The sequence below is a fragment of the Gracilinanus agilis genome, chromosome 2 (assembly GCF_016433145.1).
Source record: "Gracilinanus agilis isolate LMUSP501 chromosome 2, AgileGrace, whole genome shotgun sequence".
In the NCBI taxonomy this organism is placed as follows: domain Eukaryota; kingdom Metazoa; phylum Chordata; class Mammalia; order Didelphimorphia; family Didelphidae; genus Gracilinanus; species Gracilinanus agilis.
Window position 1 is genome coordinate 637806692 of NC_058131.1, and position 12438 is coordinate 637819129.

Below are 12438 nucleotides of genomic sequence, written 5' to 3' on the forward strand. Positions count from 1 at the left end.
ATATATTTCCAACACATCACAGCAGCAAGAGATAGAAAGAGAAACACCATTTAAAATCACCCTAGACAATATAAAATACTTAGGAATCTATCTACCAAAACAAACACAGGAATTATATAAACATAACTACAAAACACTTTCCAAACAATTAAAACTATATATAAACAATTGGAAAAACATTGAGTGCTCATGGGTAGGACAAGCTAACATAATAAAAATGACCATTCTACCCAAATTAATTTACTTATTTAGTGCCATACCTATCAAACTGCCAAAAACTTTTTTACTGAATTAGAAAAAACTAAAACAAAGTTCATCTGGAAAAACAAAAGATCAAGAATATCAAGGGAAACAATGAAAAAAAAACATGAAGGAAAGTGGCCTAACAGTACTAGATATTAAACTATACTATAAAGCAGCAGTCATCAAAATATTTTAATTTTAAATATTATGTAATATTCATCTAATATCATTCCTCTCACTGGTGACTTTCTAGACTTTGTCATTCCAAAGAAACCTCTTAACTATGGAAGCTCACTATACCCCTGGAATGCCTTTTACATTGGAAGGACCTTATACTCCAAAGACCTTTCCTATTCTTGGGTTAGTTCTCCAAGAACTTCCATTTTAAGAAGGTCACCCATGTATGCCATGTCTTAATTCCTCTCCAAGTTATGCTCTTGACTCTATACTCTGTCATCTCTCCCTCTCCTCCTCCCCTGACCCCTTCTCTTCATCATCTTTTTGTGTGGTCTTCTTCCATTAGCAAGTAACCTTCTCGTGGGTATGGTTCTTTCTACTTGTATTTGTATTCCCAATACTTAACACAGTGCCTGACACATAATTAGTGCTAAATAAATGTATGCTGGCTTGACTAGACTTTACATTATGGGCATAATTCCAGCATAGGCTGTCTATCTGTTATCCTTCCTCACTACGTGATCAGTCCATCACTTCTTTCTCGTGTGCAGAGGACATGCTATGAATATTTACCACCATATCCATATCCCCCCAACACATTTCTCTGATACTGTTTGAGTGGTCAATAAAAACTTTGGTTCCCTAGAGATCGTGGTGTTCCATTCATGATCATTATCCTGGAAAAGATTGGCATAGAAAAATTTAACTCTTATCTGGAATTCTTCAAAGTGTTAGGTAGTTTCCTACACAGAGTCCGGTCTTCTCCATTCTTTCTTTTTTATTTCTGGTTCTAGCACATTGCCCATCTGTAGTGTCTAGTCAAGAAATGTGTATAGATTGATCAACTCACTGGATGAGTGTTCCTTATCTGTGTGGTTGGTTGGATTTTTTTCTAATGTAGATTATTCGGTTGAATTCTTGTGAATAGTTTTGATTCTTTTTTAGAAAGGCCTCAACTATCCTAGGGCCTGATACAACCAGCCCAAAGTCTTCCTCAAGCAGGACAATCTTGCCTATTCCTGTAGTTCTGGGTGAAAATCACTGGATTCTGTGTCAAAGGACTTGAGACAGGCTCTACTACTTGCTACTTTTTTGCTCTTAGGCAAGGCACTTAGCCTTTCTTAGCCTCGGTTGCCTGATCTGTAAAATGAATGGTTTGAATAGAATGATTTCTAAGATTCATTACACCTTTAAATCTGTGATCACATGCCCTCCTCCCAAAGCTGGAAGTGATTTCTTCTTCTCAAACCTCCCAGAAGACTTCTCATTTGCATTTATCCTACCTGCATGTTATGACTTGTGTATATGAATTACCTTCCTAATTCAAATGGAAATTCCCTGAGGTCAGGGAATATGATTGTACCTCTAGTCCCTAGCTGAGAGGATTGAATTTGGGACAGGGATAGAGATTGGGAGAAGGAGAGGGATACAGATAAGGATAGACAGATTTGATTAGGGATTTCATCAGCAGAAGGTAGTTTTCCAGAAGAAGAAACTCTCCTCCCAATGCATTTTGATGCTTTTTTGATGCTTTGCCTGCAATTTACAGTCTTAGAGAGTTGCCTAGAGATTTGAGAGGGGAAATGATTTGTGGTCACTCAGTCAGTATGTATCAGAGTCAGGACTTGAACTAAGGTCTTCCTACTTTCAAGGCCAGCTTTTATCCACATATATTGTTGTCATTCAGTCTTTGTGACTCCATGAGCCATAACATACCAAGTTCTCTCCTCCATTCTCTTTCAAAATCTGTTAAATTCCATGATCATTGTTTCCATGACACTGTTTATTCATCTCAGTAAGCAATTAATGGATATGAATATGAGAAAGCCCTTGGCATCCTAAATGAAGAGATTAGGACGAGGTCTGGTGAACCTTATTTCTAAAGGGGGACACAGCCTGAAAAGTCATCTGCAAATAGGAGCATCTGGACAATCTCACCAGTCAGTCACTGGGACAGTGAGTAGAAATCACTGGATATCTGTCCCAAAGCCTGAAAATCCCATTCTGTATCCACATCAGAATCAGTCTGGCACTCACAAAGGTGCATTTACTTTGGCTTTGTGAGGCCAACACTAAGCTTTAGCCCCAGATGTGTTCAGTCTCATAAAAGAATCAATCACCGTGAGGAAAAAAGGAAGCAAAAAGGATAGAGAGCTTGTTAACATGGAGTACTCCCAAAGGAGTAGTGGAGGATCACCATTCCTCTCAGGAAAGAGGCTTTATCTCTTGGGAATAACTACATCAGCTCACACCTATTGTTTGCTCCTCTACTTGAGACCACTCCTCCCCTTGAGAAGAGATGCTTTGTTCTCTTTCTTGTGCTGAGACAGAGCAGGGCATAAGCTACTTGTTAGGAGAGAAGTGTTCCCCATGGATTCTTTATTATCTAGGCTCTCACTTTAGTCACTAGTCCTCACCTTTGGCCTCTTAGATTTAAAGCAGCATTTAGGCTCCATTTTACAGATGGAGAAACTGAGTCCCAGATCTATGAATCACCCAAAGAAACACAGACAATAAGATTCAAAGATATTGGACCCCAGCTGGAACACAGTAGGCATTTAATAAATATTTGTTGAATGAATGAAATTAATTGACTTGTTCAAATGAGAAATTCATATTCTTAGAAAACTCATTCACTCATGGAAAGAGTAAATCTTTGAAGACTTATCCTTACTCCCATCCCTGTTTTCTATGGTCGAAATACACTAGTCTACTCATTAATGTTCATGCATGACACTCCATCTGTCGACTCTATGTCTGTTCAAGGGTCATCCCTCATACCTGAAATATGCTCCTCCTTCACTTCTGCTTATTACCTTTCTTGATCTCCAACAAGACCACTTAACTGCTACATTCTGCTGAAGACCTTTTCAGATCTCCCCCAACTAGCAGGGGCCCCTGGTGAGAGCCCATTCATTACTAATGCCTTACTTCTGAGAATACTTGGCATTTACACTGTATGTATTTCTTGCATCCACAGTTATTTTCATGTTGTTCCCCCCCCACCAGAATTTGAGTCCTTTGAGGGCGGGGGCTATCTTTTTGCCTTTTTTTGAAACACTAGAACTTAGCACAGAACCTGGAGCATAGTAAGGGCTTAAAAAATGTTTGTTGACTAACTAAGAATTTCAGAGGTAGAAAACTTGACTAGTTAAGCTCCTTATTAAGAAAAGTTTTTATCAGTCACTCTGCTTTGCCTCCAGACTCTTCAGACCTGACTTTTAAATCCCAGAATCTTTGGCTGTAGGCAGTAGCACCAAACAGATCATGGGTATATAATTTATCTTTGAAACTCAGGATTTATTCTGCTATGTAATTGGAAATTATGCTAAGAAAGTGACTGAAATGAAACACCCTTTAACATACAAATTACACTGCTGGTATATACCTTAAAGTGGTCAAAGACACAAAGAAAATATTTATAGCAGTACTTTTGTAATAGCAAAGAACTGCGAACAAATGCTCATCATTTTGGGAATGGCCAAACAGATTTTGGAACAGCTATTACATTTGTTGTAAGAATTTGAATATAGAGAAGCAGGAAAGATTCATATACAGTGATACAAAGTAAAGGAAGCAAACCAGAAAAAAATATGCACAATGACTACATCAATGTAAATGAAGAGAACATAAACCAAATTATATGCAATATTATTTTCAAGCTTGGCCCCAAAAGTAACTCAGAAAATATACTTCCCCTTTCTTCCTCTTCAAAATTAGAGGATGATGGACACAGAACATTGCATACATAATCCAACTTGACTGACATGTACCTTTGTTGAACTGATTTTCTTTTTTTCTCCTTTTTTTTTGGTAATGTGGGATGACTTTCTAGGTAGAGGAGGAAAAAGAGATATAGATGATTTTACCTTAAGGTGTTGTGAAAACAAAAGACATTTACATTCTTTTTAAAAATTAAAAGACATTAATGAAAGAGAAAATTCAGGCCATTTAAAAAAGCATAATCAGAAAAATCTTTTACTCATTTGCTATCCTCCTCTAATTAGGTGTATAACTATCCTAGTAATCAGGCTTTATACCTTACTCATTTAAGGTCAAGCTATTCAAGATTATATTAAGGGGTCAGTTAGGTGGCTCAGAGGAATGAAAATCAGGTCTGGGTTCAAATATGACCTCAGACACTTACCAGCTATGGAACCCTGGGCAAGTCACTTAACCCCTTTGCCTGGCTTTTACTGCTCTTCTGCCTTGGAACAAATATGCAATATTGATTCTAAGACAGTAGGTAAGGGTTTAAGAAGAAAGTCTATATTAAAATCTTATCAATTTTTTTAAATTTTGTTTTAAAATGAGGTGGGGGGGGAAGGAAGAAAATAAGAATGAGTATTGAGCACCCAGGACTACAATAAACATTAATGGCTTGTATATGCCATAAAATCCTCACTGTGAATTCTTCCACCAACATAAATTGTGATTCTTAATCTCCTTAAGAATTGCTGAGGCCAAAAATTTCATCATCTGTATTACCTTTGGTATTAATTGCCTTTCCATTTGGTGAGGACATTCCTCAGATAGCATAGCATCCACTGGGCCTATACTCAGTCTTTGGCATTTGGTAGGACTTCCCAGAACTTCTGTTTCTTCCCAATAGAATTGGATAATAACAAAAAAAAAGCTGACACTTAAGGCCTTAGAGTTTACCAAGTGCTATACATAAATTGTTTCATTTCATCCCCATTCCAGTTGAGAAAAGGAAATTGGATTATTTTGTCTGTCTCTGATTTTCCCAGTCTGAGAACATGATTATGTGATTATATTTTCTATTTTTGATTATAAACCTGGTGTTTGTTTTCCTTTTTTCAAAAATAAATTTTTATTGATAGACTTTTTCATATCAGCAGAATCCCAGTATCTCTCTACATCCTTGCACCCAGGGCAAAATATTTTTCTTTTTAAAGAAAGTAGCTTAGGCAACATATATAGTCTTCATATGGAAATCAACTCTAGGAACCATGTTCTAAAGGTTTTTTTTCTCCCAGGAATAACAATGACAACAAAACAACAAAAGCATCAAAATCATCATTACAGCAGCTCGCATTTACATAGCACTTTAAGGTTGGCACAGCACTGTAGAACTGGATTCTGATTAGTGTGAATAAAGAATCCTGAGATATTTGCACTATTTGAAATTATAATTATGTAAAATATGATGATTGGCTCCAGCTCAAAGGAAATACTTAGGGCAAATTAGAATTAATTCGACCACTTTATTCACAGAATTTTTATTGGTGCTAACTGGGACCTAGCTGTACAGATATTATCTTATTTGATCCTCACTATTAGTACCCTTTTTATAGTTGAAGCAACCAAGGCAGGCAGAACTTAAGTGACTTGTCCAAAGTCACCTAGCTAGCATCTGAGGCAAGATTTGAACACAGGTGTTTCCTGGTTCTATGCGCAGGAGTTTATCCACAGTAACAACTAGATGTCTTCTACAGGACCATTGTTGTAAGGTAGAAGAAGTCACCTTGGCTTTTGACAAGGCCAGTATGGCTTCCCCAAGAATAGGACATACTAGACTAAGCTTAAAACAGTCTTAGGTTGCAATTCAACTAGGCATATAATTCATGTCTTAGAGGTAATAGTCCTGACTTATTCTTCCTGGCCCCATCTAGGGAGCTGCAGCTCAGGCAGAATATTTTAGAAATGAAAAACTAGAGTCTAGCTACAACAAGCCCACTGGAATAATGAAAGACCTGGGGATGATGACAAAAGAGAAATGATTGAAGGAAATGGGGATATCTTGCATGAAGAGAAAAGATGGGTTGAGAAGAGGGGGGAGTAAGGAACAGGATAATTATCTTCAAGTGTTTTCAGGGCTATTTTATAGAAGAGGATTAGACTTATTCTACTTGTTCTCATAGGACAAAATGAAGGACGATGAGTAGGAGTTGCAAAGAAGCAAATGTTAACTTCAATGTTCAGGAAGAAAAAAAAACTTATTAATAATTAGAAGAATTGAGTTGATTTTAGAAAAAACACCAAAAGACCTACATGGAATTATGAAGAATGAAATAAGCAGAACCAAGAGAAACTTATATATAGCAAAAAAAATTACTTAAAAATGACTTGTGTATATCTACTTTCATAGAAAGATCTGAGAAGTAGAAATAAGTAAGACATAGTTTTGTTTACATATATGTTATATACATATATATATATACTTATTAAATGTGATGCCTTCTTTAGAGCAAGAAAGAAAGGGAAGGTAGGAGATACCTGAAAATTTTAAGGTAACAAACATTAAATAAATTATTTAAAAATAAAACAAAAACAATTAGAGGAATCCATTTGTATGTGATGCACCACTGAGAGTGATAATGGGTTCTGCCTCATTTAGATCTCTAAGCAGCATCTGAATGATTCCTTCAGAGTATGCTATACAAAATTCTGGCTTAGGTACAGGTAGAAATAAATGGCTCAGTGTGGGGTCCTTCTAGGACTTAAAAATTCTATAATTCTTTTTGAAGTCTTCTTTGAAATATCTTTTTACTTCTTGAAAGAGGCAAACTTTCATATACTTTAAAAATCCAACTCAGTGCTAATAAGAGCTCCCATCTGTACTGTATACACATTGTCTCAAATGATCTTTACAACTGTCTTTTAAGTAAATAGGGCAGTTGGTTTGTGAGGGGAGACAGGGCATCTTATGGGAGAAATCTTGGACCTGTGATTTCATTGGTGTGGTATGTATTGATGTCCATCAGTAACTCTTCTTCAAGTTAGAGTTTTAGGAGTTTCTTGGATGTGCTGAGCACTTATGGGACGTACCTATGGTCAACACCTAATATGTGTCAGAGGTCAGACTTTAACTCAGGTCTTCTTGACTCCAAGGCTAGTTAGTATTCTATTCGTTACGCCATGCTGTCTCCCTGGTCTAATGATAACCATTTACAGGCGAGAAAACTGAGGCTCAGAAATATGAAGTGTTATGCCCAGGGATACTCAGCCAGTTAGAAGCAGAGTTGGACATTGGATACTATGCCATCCATCTCCTGATTTAGTGATCTTTCTTATGCTCCACTAAACCTTGAAATACTTACAATCTATGGAAAAAGTTCTTTTCTCTCTCAAGATACAGCATAGTGTGGTAGAAAAAATACTAGAATACTGGCCTGGAAATCAAGATGCTTATGTTGCAATCCTGCCTTTACTACTTACTAACTGTGTGACTTTTGGCAAGTCAATTCTCCTTCTCTTGACTCATAGGCAAATCGGTGGCACAGCAGACAGAGCACTGGAGTCAGGAAGATCTGAATTTAAATCTGGCCTCAGACACTTAATAGCTGTGTATTTCAAGCCAAGTCACTTAACTTTTGTCTACCTCAGTTTCCTTCATTGTAAAATGGGGATCATAATAGCACCTACCTTGCTGGGTTGTTATGAGGACCAAGTGAGATGATATTTGGAAAAAAATGCTTGTATAAGTACTCAATAAAAGCTCGTTCTTGTTCTATCCTCCTTTTGGAGCTTGAATTTATTTTTTAAAATATATTTTTACTTATTTTGTTAAGTTTTTCCCAATAAAATGTAAAATTTTTAAACAATCATTTTTAAAAACTTTGAATTTTAAATTCTCTTCCTCCATCTGGCCTCTAACCACACCTCGAGAAGGCAAGTAATTTTAAATTGATCATATGTGTTTAGTCATGCAAAACTTATTTCCATTTTAGCTACATTGCAAAATAAAACAGACAAAAGAACACCACAAAAAAATTAAGAAAGTAACAAAAAGGTAAACTTTGGTCTGTATTCAATTCATTTGTTCTTTCTCTGGAGATGCAAAACATTTTTCCTCACTGGTTCTTTGGAATTGCCTTGAGTCATTGTCTTGATCGGAGTAGCTATTTCTTTCACAGTTAATCATCAGATACTGCTGCTACTGTGTAGAATGTTTTCCTTGTTCTCTCCTCGCTTCACTTTGCATGGCTTCATATAAGTCTTCCCAGGTTTTCCTGAAGCCATCTTGCTTGTAGCACAAGCTTATTTCTTATGGCGCAATACTATATCATAACTTGTTCTGCTATTTACTAATTTATGGCCATTGCTTTGATTTCCAATTCTTTGCCACCACAAAAAAAAGAGTTGCTATAAATATTTTGGGAAAAACAAATCCTTTCCTTTTTCTTTAATCTCTTTGAGATACACACTTAGTAATGGTATTGTTAGGGCAAAGAGGATGCATAGTTTTAGAGTTTCCTTTGGAATACTTCCAAATTATTCTCATTTTCATATAGGTTATCATTATGTAGGTCATATATATCCAGTTTTATGAAACATACTTTCACATTAGTCAAGTGAAAGAAATCACAAACCAAATACAAACACACACACACACACACACACACACACACACACACACACGAAAAATAAAGAAAGTTTAAAAAATCACTTAGGTTTGCATTCAGACTTTATTAGGTTTTTTCCCCCCTCTGGAGGTGGATAGCACTTGTCATCTCTAGTCCCTGAGAATTGTCTTGAATCATTGTATTGTTGAGAATCCCTCAGTCATTGACAGCTGACCAATATTTGCTGTTGCTGTGCACAATATTTTCCTAGTTCTGCTCGCTTAACTTTGTATCTGCAGTTATTCCAAATGGAATTTCTCTATCTCAGTTGAGTTTTCTTGTAGTATATGGAAATGCTGATGATTATCGTGGGCTGGTTTTAACATTTTGACTATGCTGAAGTTGTTCATTGTTTCTGCTAATTTTTTAGTTTACTCTCTAGGATTCCCTAAGTATATTAGTCATATCATCTGCAAAGAGTGATAGCTATGTTTCCTCATTGTCTATTTGTATTCTTTCAATTATTTTTTCTTATTCTAGCTACCATTTCTAGTACAATACTGAATAATGCTAAAAAAGACATCTTTGCTTTATCCCTAATCTTATTGGGAAGGCTTCAAGTTTATCCCCATTACAGGTACTACTTGCTCTCAGTTTTAAATAGATACTATTTATCATTTTAAGGAAGGCTCCATTTATTTCCATGCTTTCTAATGCTTTTAATAGGAATTATATTATTTTTTGTGAAATGTTTTTTTCTGCATCTATTGATATAATTATGTAATTTTTGTTGTTTTTGTTATTGATATGGGTAATTATATTGATAATTTTTCTAATATTGAGCCACTTATGCATTCCTTATATAATTCCTACATGGTCATAGTATATGATCTTTGTGATATATTTCTATTTTATTTAAATTTTTTATTTATTTTTATTTTTTGAAATTTATTTTTATTTTTTTTGAAAAAAATTATAAAATAATTATATTTTATTTTTTGAAAAAATATTCATTAAGGAAATTGGTCTATCATTTTCTTTCATTTTTGCCTTCCCCAGTTTAAGTATCAGCAACATATTTCTGTCAAAAAGGGAATTTGATAAGACTCTTTATTCAATTTTTCAAAAAAAATTATATAGTATTATGATAAATTTTTCTTTAAATATTTGGTAGAATTAACTTGTAAGTCCATCTGGTTTCAATGATCTTATATTATCGAGCCCATTGATGACATTTTCAATTACTTTTTCTAAGATAGATTAAATTTTTGCTGCATCCCACAAATTATGGAATGGTGTCCCACTGCTGTTCTTCTCCTTATTGAAATTGTTGATTATTCCTATGATTTATTCTTTAACCCATTCATTGTTGGGGATTAGATTATTTAATTTCCAATTAACTTTTAATCTTTGCTTCCAGATACCTTTATTGAATGTAATTTTATTGTATTATATTCTGAAAAGGGTTAATTTAACATTTCTTATTTTCTGAATTTTGTTGTGAGGTTTTTATTCCCTAATACATATTCAGTTTTTGTGAAGGTGCTACAATTGAGAAAAGGGCAAACTGCTTTCTATTCCCATTCAGTTTCTCCTGAAGTTTGTCCTATCTAAAATACTGAAGATTTTATTCATCTCTTTGACATCTTTCTTACTAATTTTATGGTTAGATTTATCTAGCTCTGAGATGCAACAGTTGAGATCCCCACTGGTATAATTTTACTGCCCATTTCCTTCATAATTCATTTAACTTTTCCTTTAAGAATTTGAATTCGATCCCATTTGGTACTATGTGAATAGTATTGATATTAATTAATTGTTTAGCAAGATATAATTTCCCTGCGTACCTCTTTCAATTAGGCCTTTTTTTTTTTTTTTTGCTTTTGCTTTATCTGAGGTTATGATTGCTACCCCTGCCTTTTTCACTTTAGCTAAAGCATAGTGGACTCTGCTCCAGTTCCTTGTTTGAACTTGTGTGTGTCTCTGTTTCAAGTGTATTTTTTTAATAAAGAACTTATTCTTAGATTTTGATTTCTAATCCATTCTGTTATCTGCTTCTGTTCTATGGGTGAGTTCATCTCATTCACATTCAAAGTTATGATTATCTACTGGGAATTTTCATCTACATTATTTTTCCTGTTTATTCTTCTATCTCTTTTTATCCTATCCCTTCTCTAAAGTCTGTTTTGCTTTTGACCACTGTCTTCTTTTTTCTGCCTTCTCTTTTATTACTCTTCATTCCCTTATCTCTTTCCCCTCTTGCTTTCTTTTTGGATAAGATAGATGTCTTTTTTAAAAATTATATTTATTGATTGATTTGTTTGTTGCATTAAAAAACCTAGGTAATTCCTTACATCCCTTTCCTCCATTAAAGAAGGCATGATTTGACAAAATATATTAGTAAGTATAAAACTATGTTTTGTTTATTTCTGTTTATCAGTTCTTTCTCTGGAGGTGGATACACAAGTCATTCTTCAAACAATATTTCTGTTGCTGTATCTAATATTCTCTTGGTTCTGTTCATTTCTCTCTTCACAACTTCATATAGGTCTTTCTATGTTTTTTCCACATGACCTGGTGTCGTTTCTTATGACATGTAAGTATTTGATCACAATCCTATGCCACAACTTGTTTAGCTCAATTAATGGGCATCCTGTCAATTTCCCGTTCTTTGCCACCACAAAGAGAATTGCTATAAATATTTTAGAACATGTAGATTTTTTCCTTTTTCTCTAATCACCTTAGGAAATAAGACTAATAGTGGTATTGCTGGACAGTTTTATAACTCTGGGCGTAATTATAAATTGTGCTCCAAAATGGTTGGATCAGTTCACAGTTACACCAAAAGTGTATTAGTGATTTCTATTAGCAATTAAGTGTGTGTGTGTGTGTGTGTGTGTGTGTGTATCCCTCTTTGAGCCACTTTGGATGTATGATCCATGAGCCTCCCCAACGTTTCCCTTCTCCACTGAAAAAGTTTTTCTTTTATACTCTTCCTTTGTGTGAGATAATTTCCCCCATTCTTCTAGGACATCTGTCTGTCTCACCTAAACAATTTTTTATACATCATTCCAAAACAATAGACTCACTCCCTCTTGACTGAATGTACTTTTCTCTGCCCTGGAACTCTGATCCAGAAATGGGTATATGCAATGGAGTTGCCAAACAGCATTTGGTCCTGCATCTAGTACTAACACAGGGATGCCCTGCATTATCTTTGTGACCAAATGCCAAGTCTCTTGACTGTCCAGTTTTAGTTTCCAAAGCTGTTTCTGCTTTTGTTGATACTACTTAGACTTACCACCAGTATTTCATTTATGTGGGTTCCATCCCCCATCACAGATCTCTCTTTCTGAACTCATAAGTTGTCTTGGGCTGGAAGAATGTCTGACTGACCTTTTGCTGGCTCTGCCACTCCAGAATTTGGTTTGCAGCATTATTTTAAAAGTTGTTTGGAAGAAAATGTTTAGAAAATTCATGTGAATGCTTACTTTACTCAGCTGTCTTGCTGATCCCCACCCCAAAGTTGGGTTTCATTTTCCATGTCTATAAAATAAGGGAATAAGACTTAGAAGATCTATAAAGTCCCTTTCAACTCAAACATACTGTGATTATTATGAATATTTCTTATCCTTACATTTTGAATGTAAGTGGGAACAAGAAGACAAAGTTAAAAAAAAACAAACCTCTCGGATTAAAAAACAAAAAC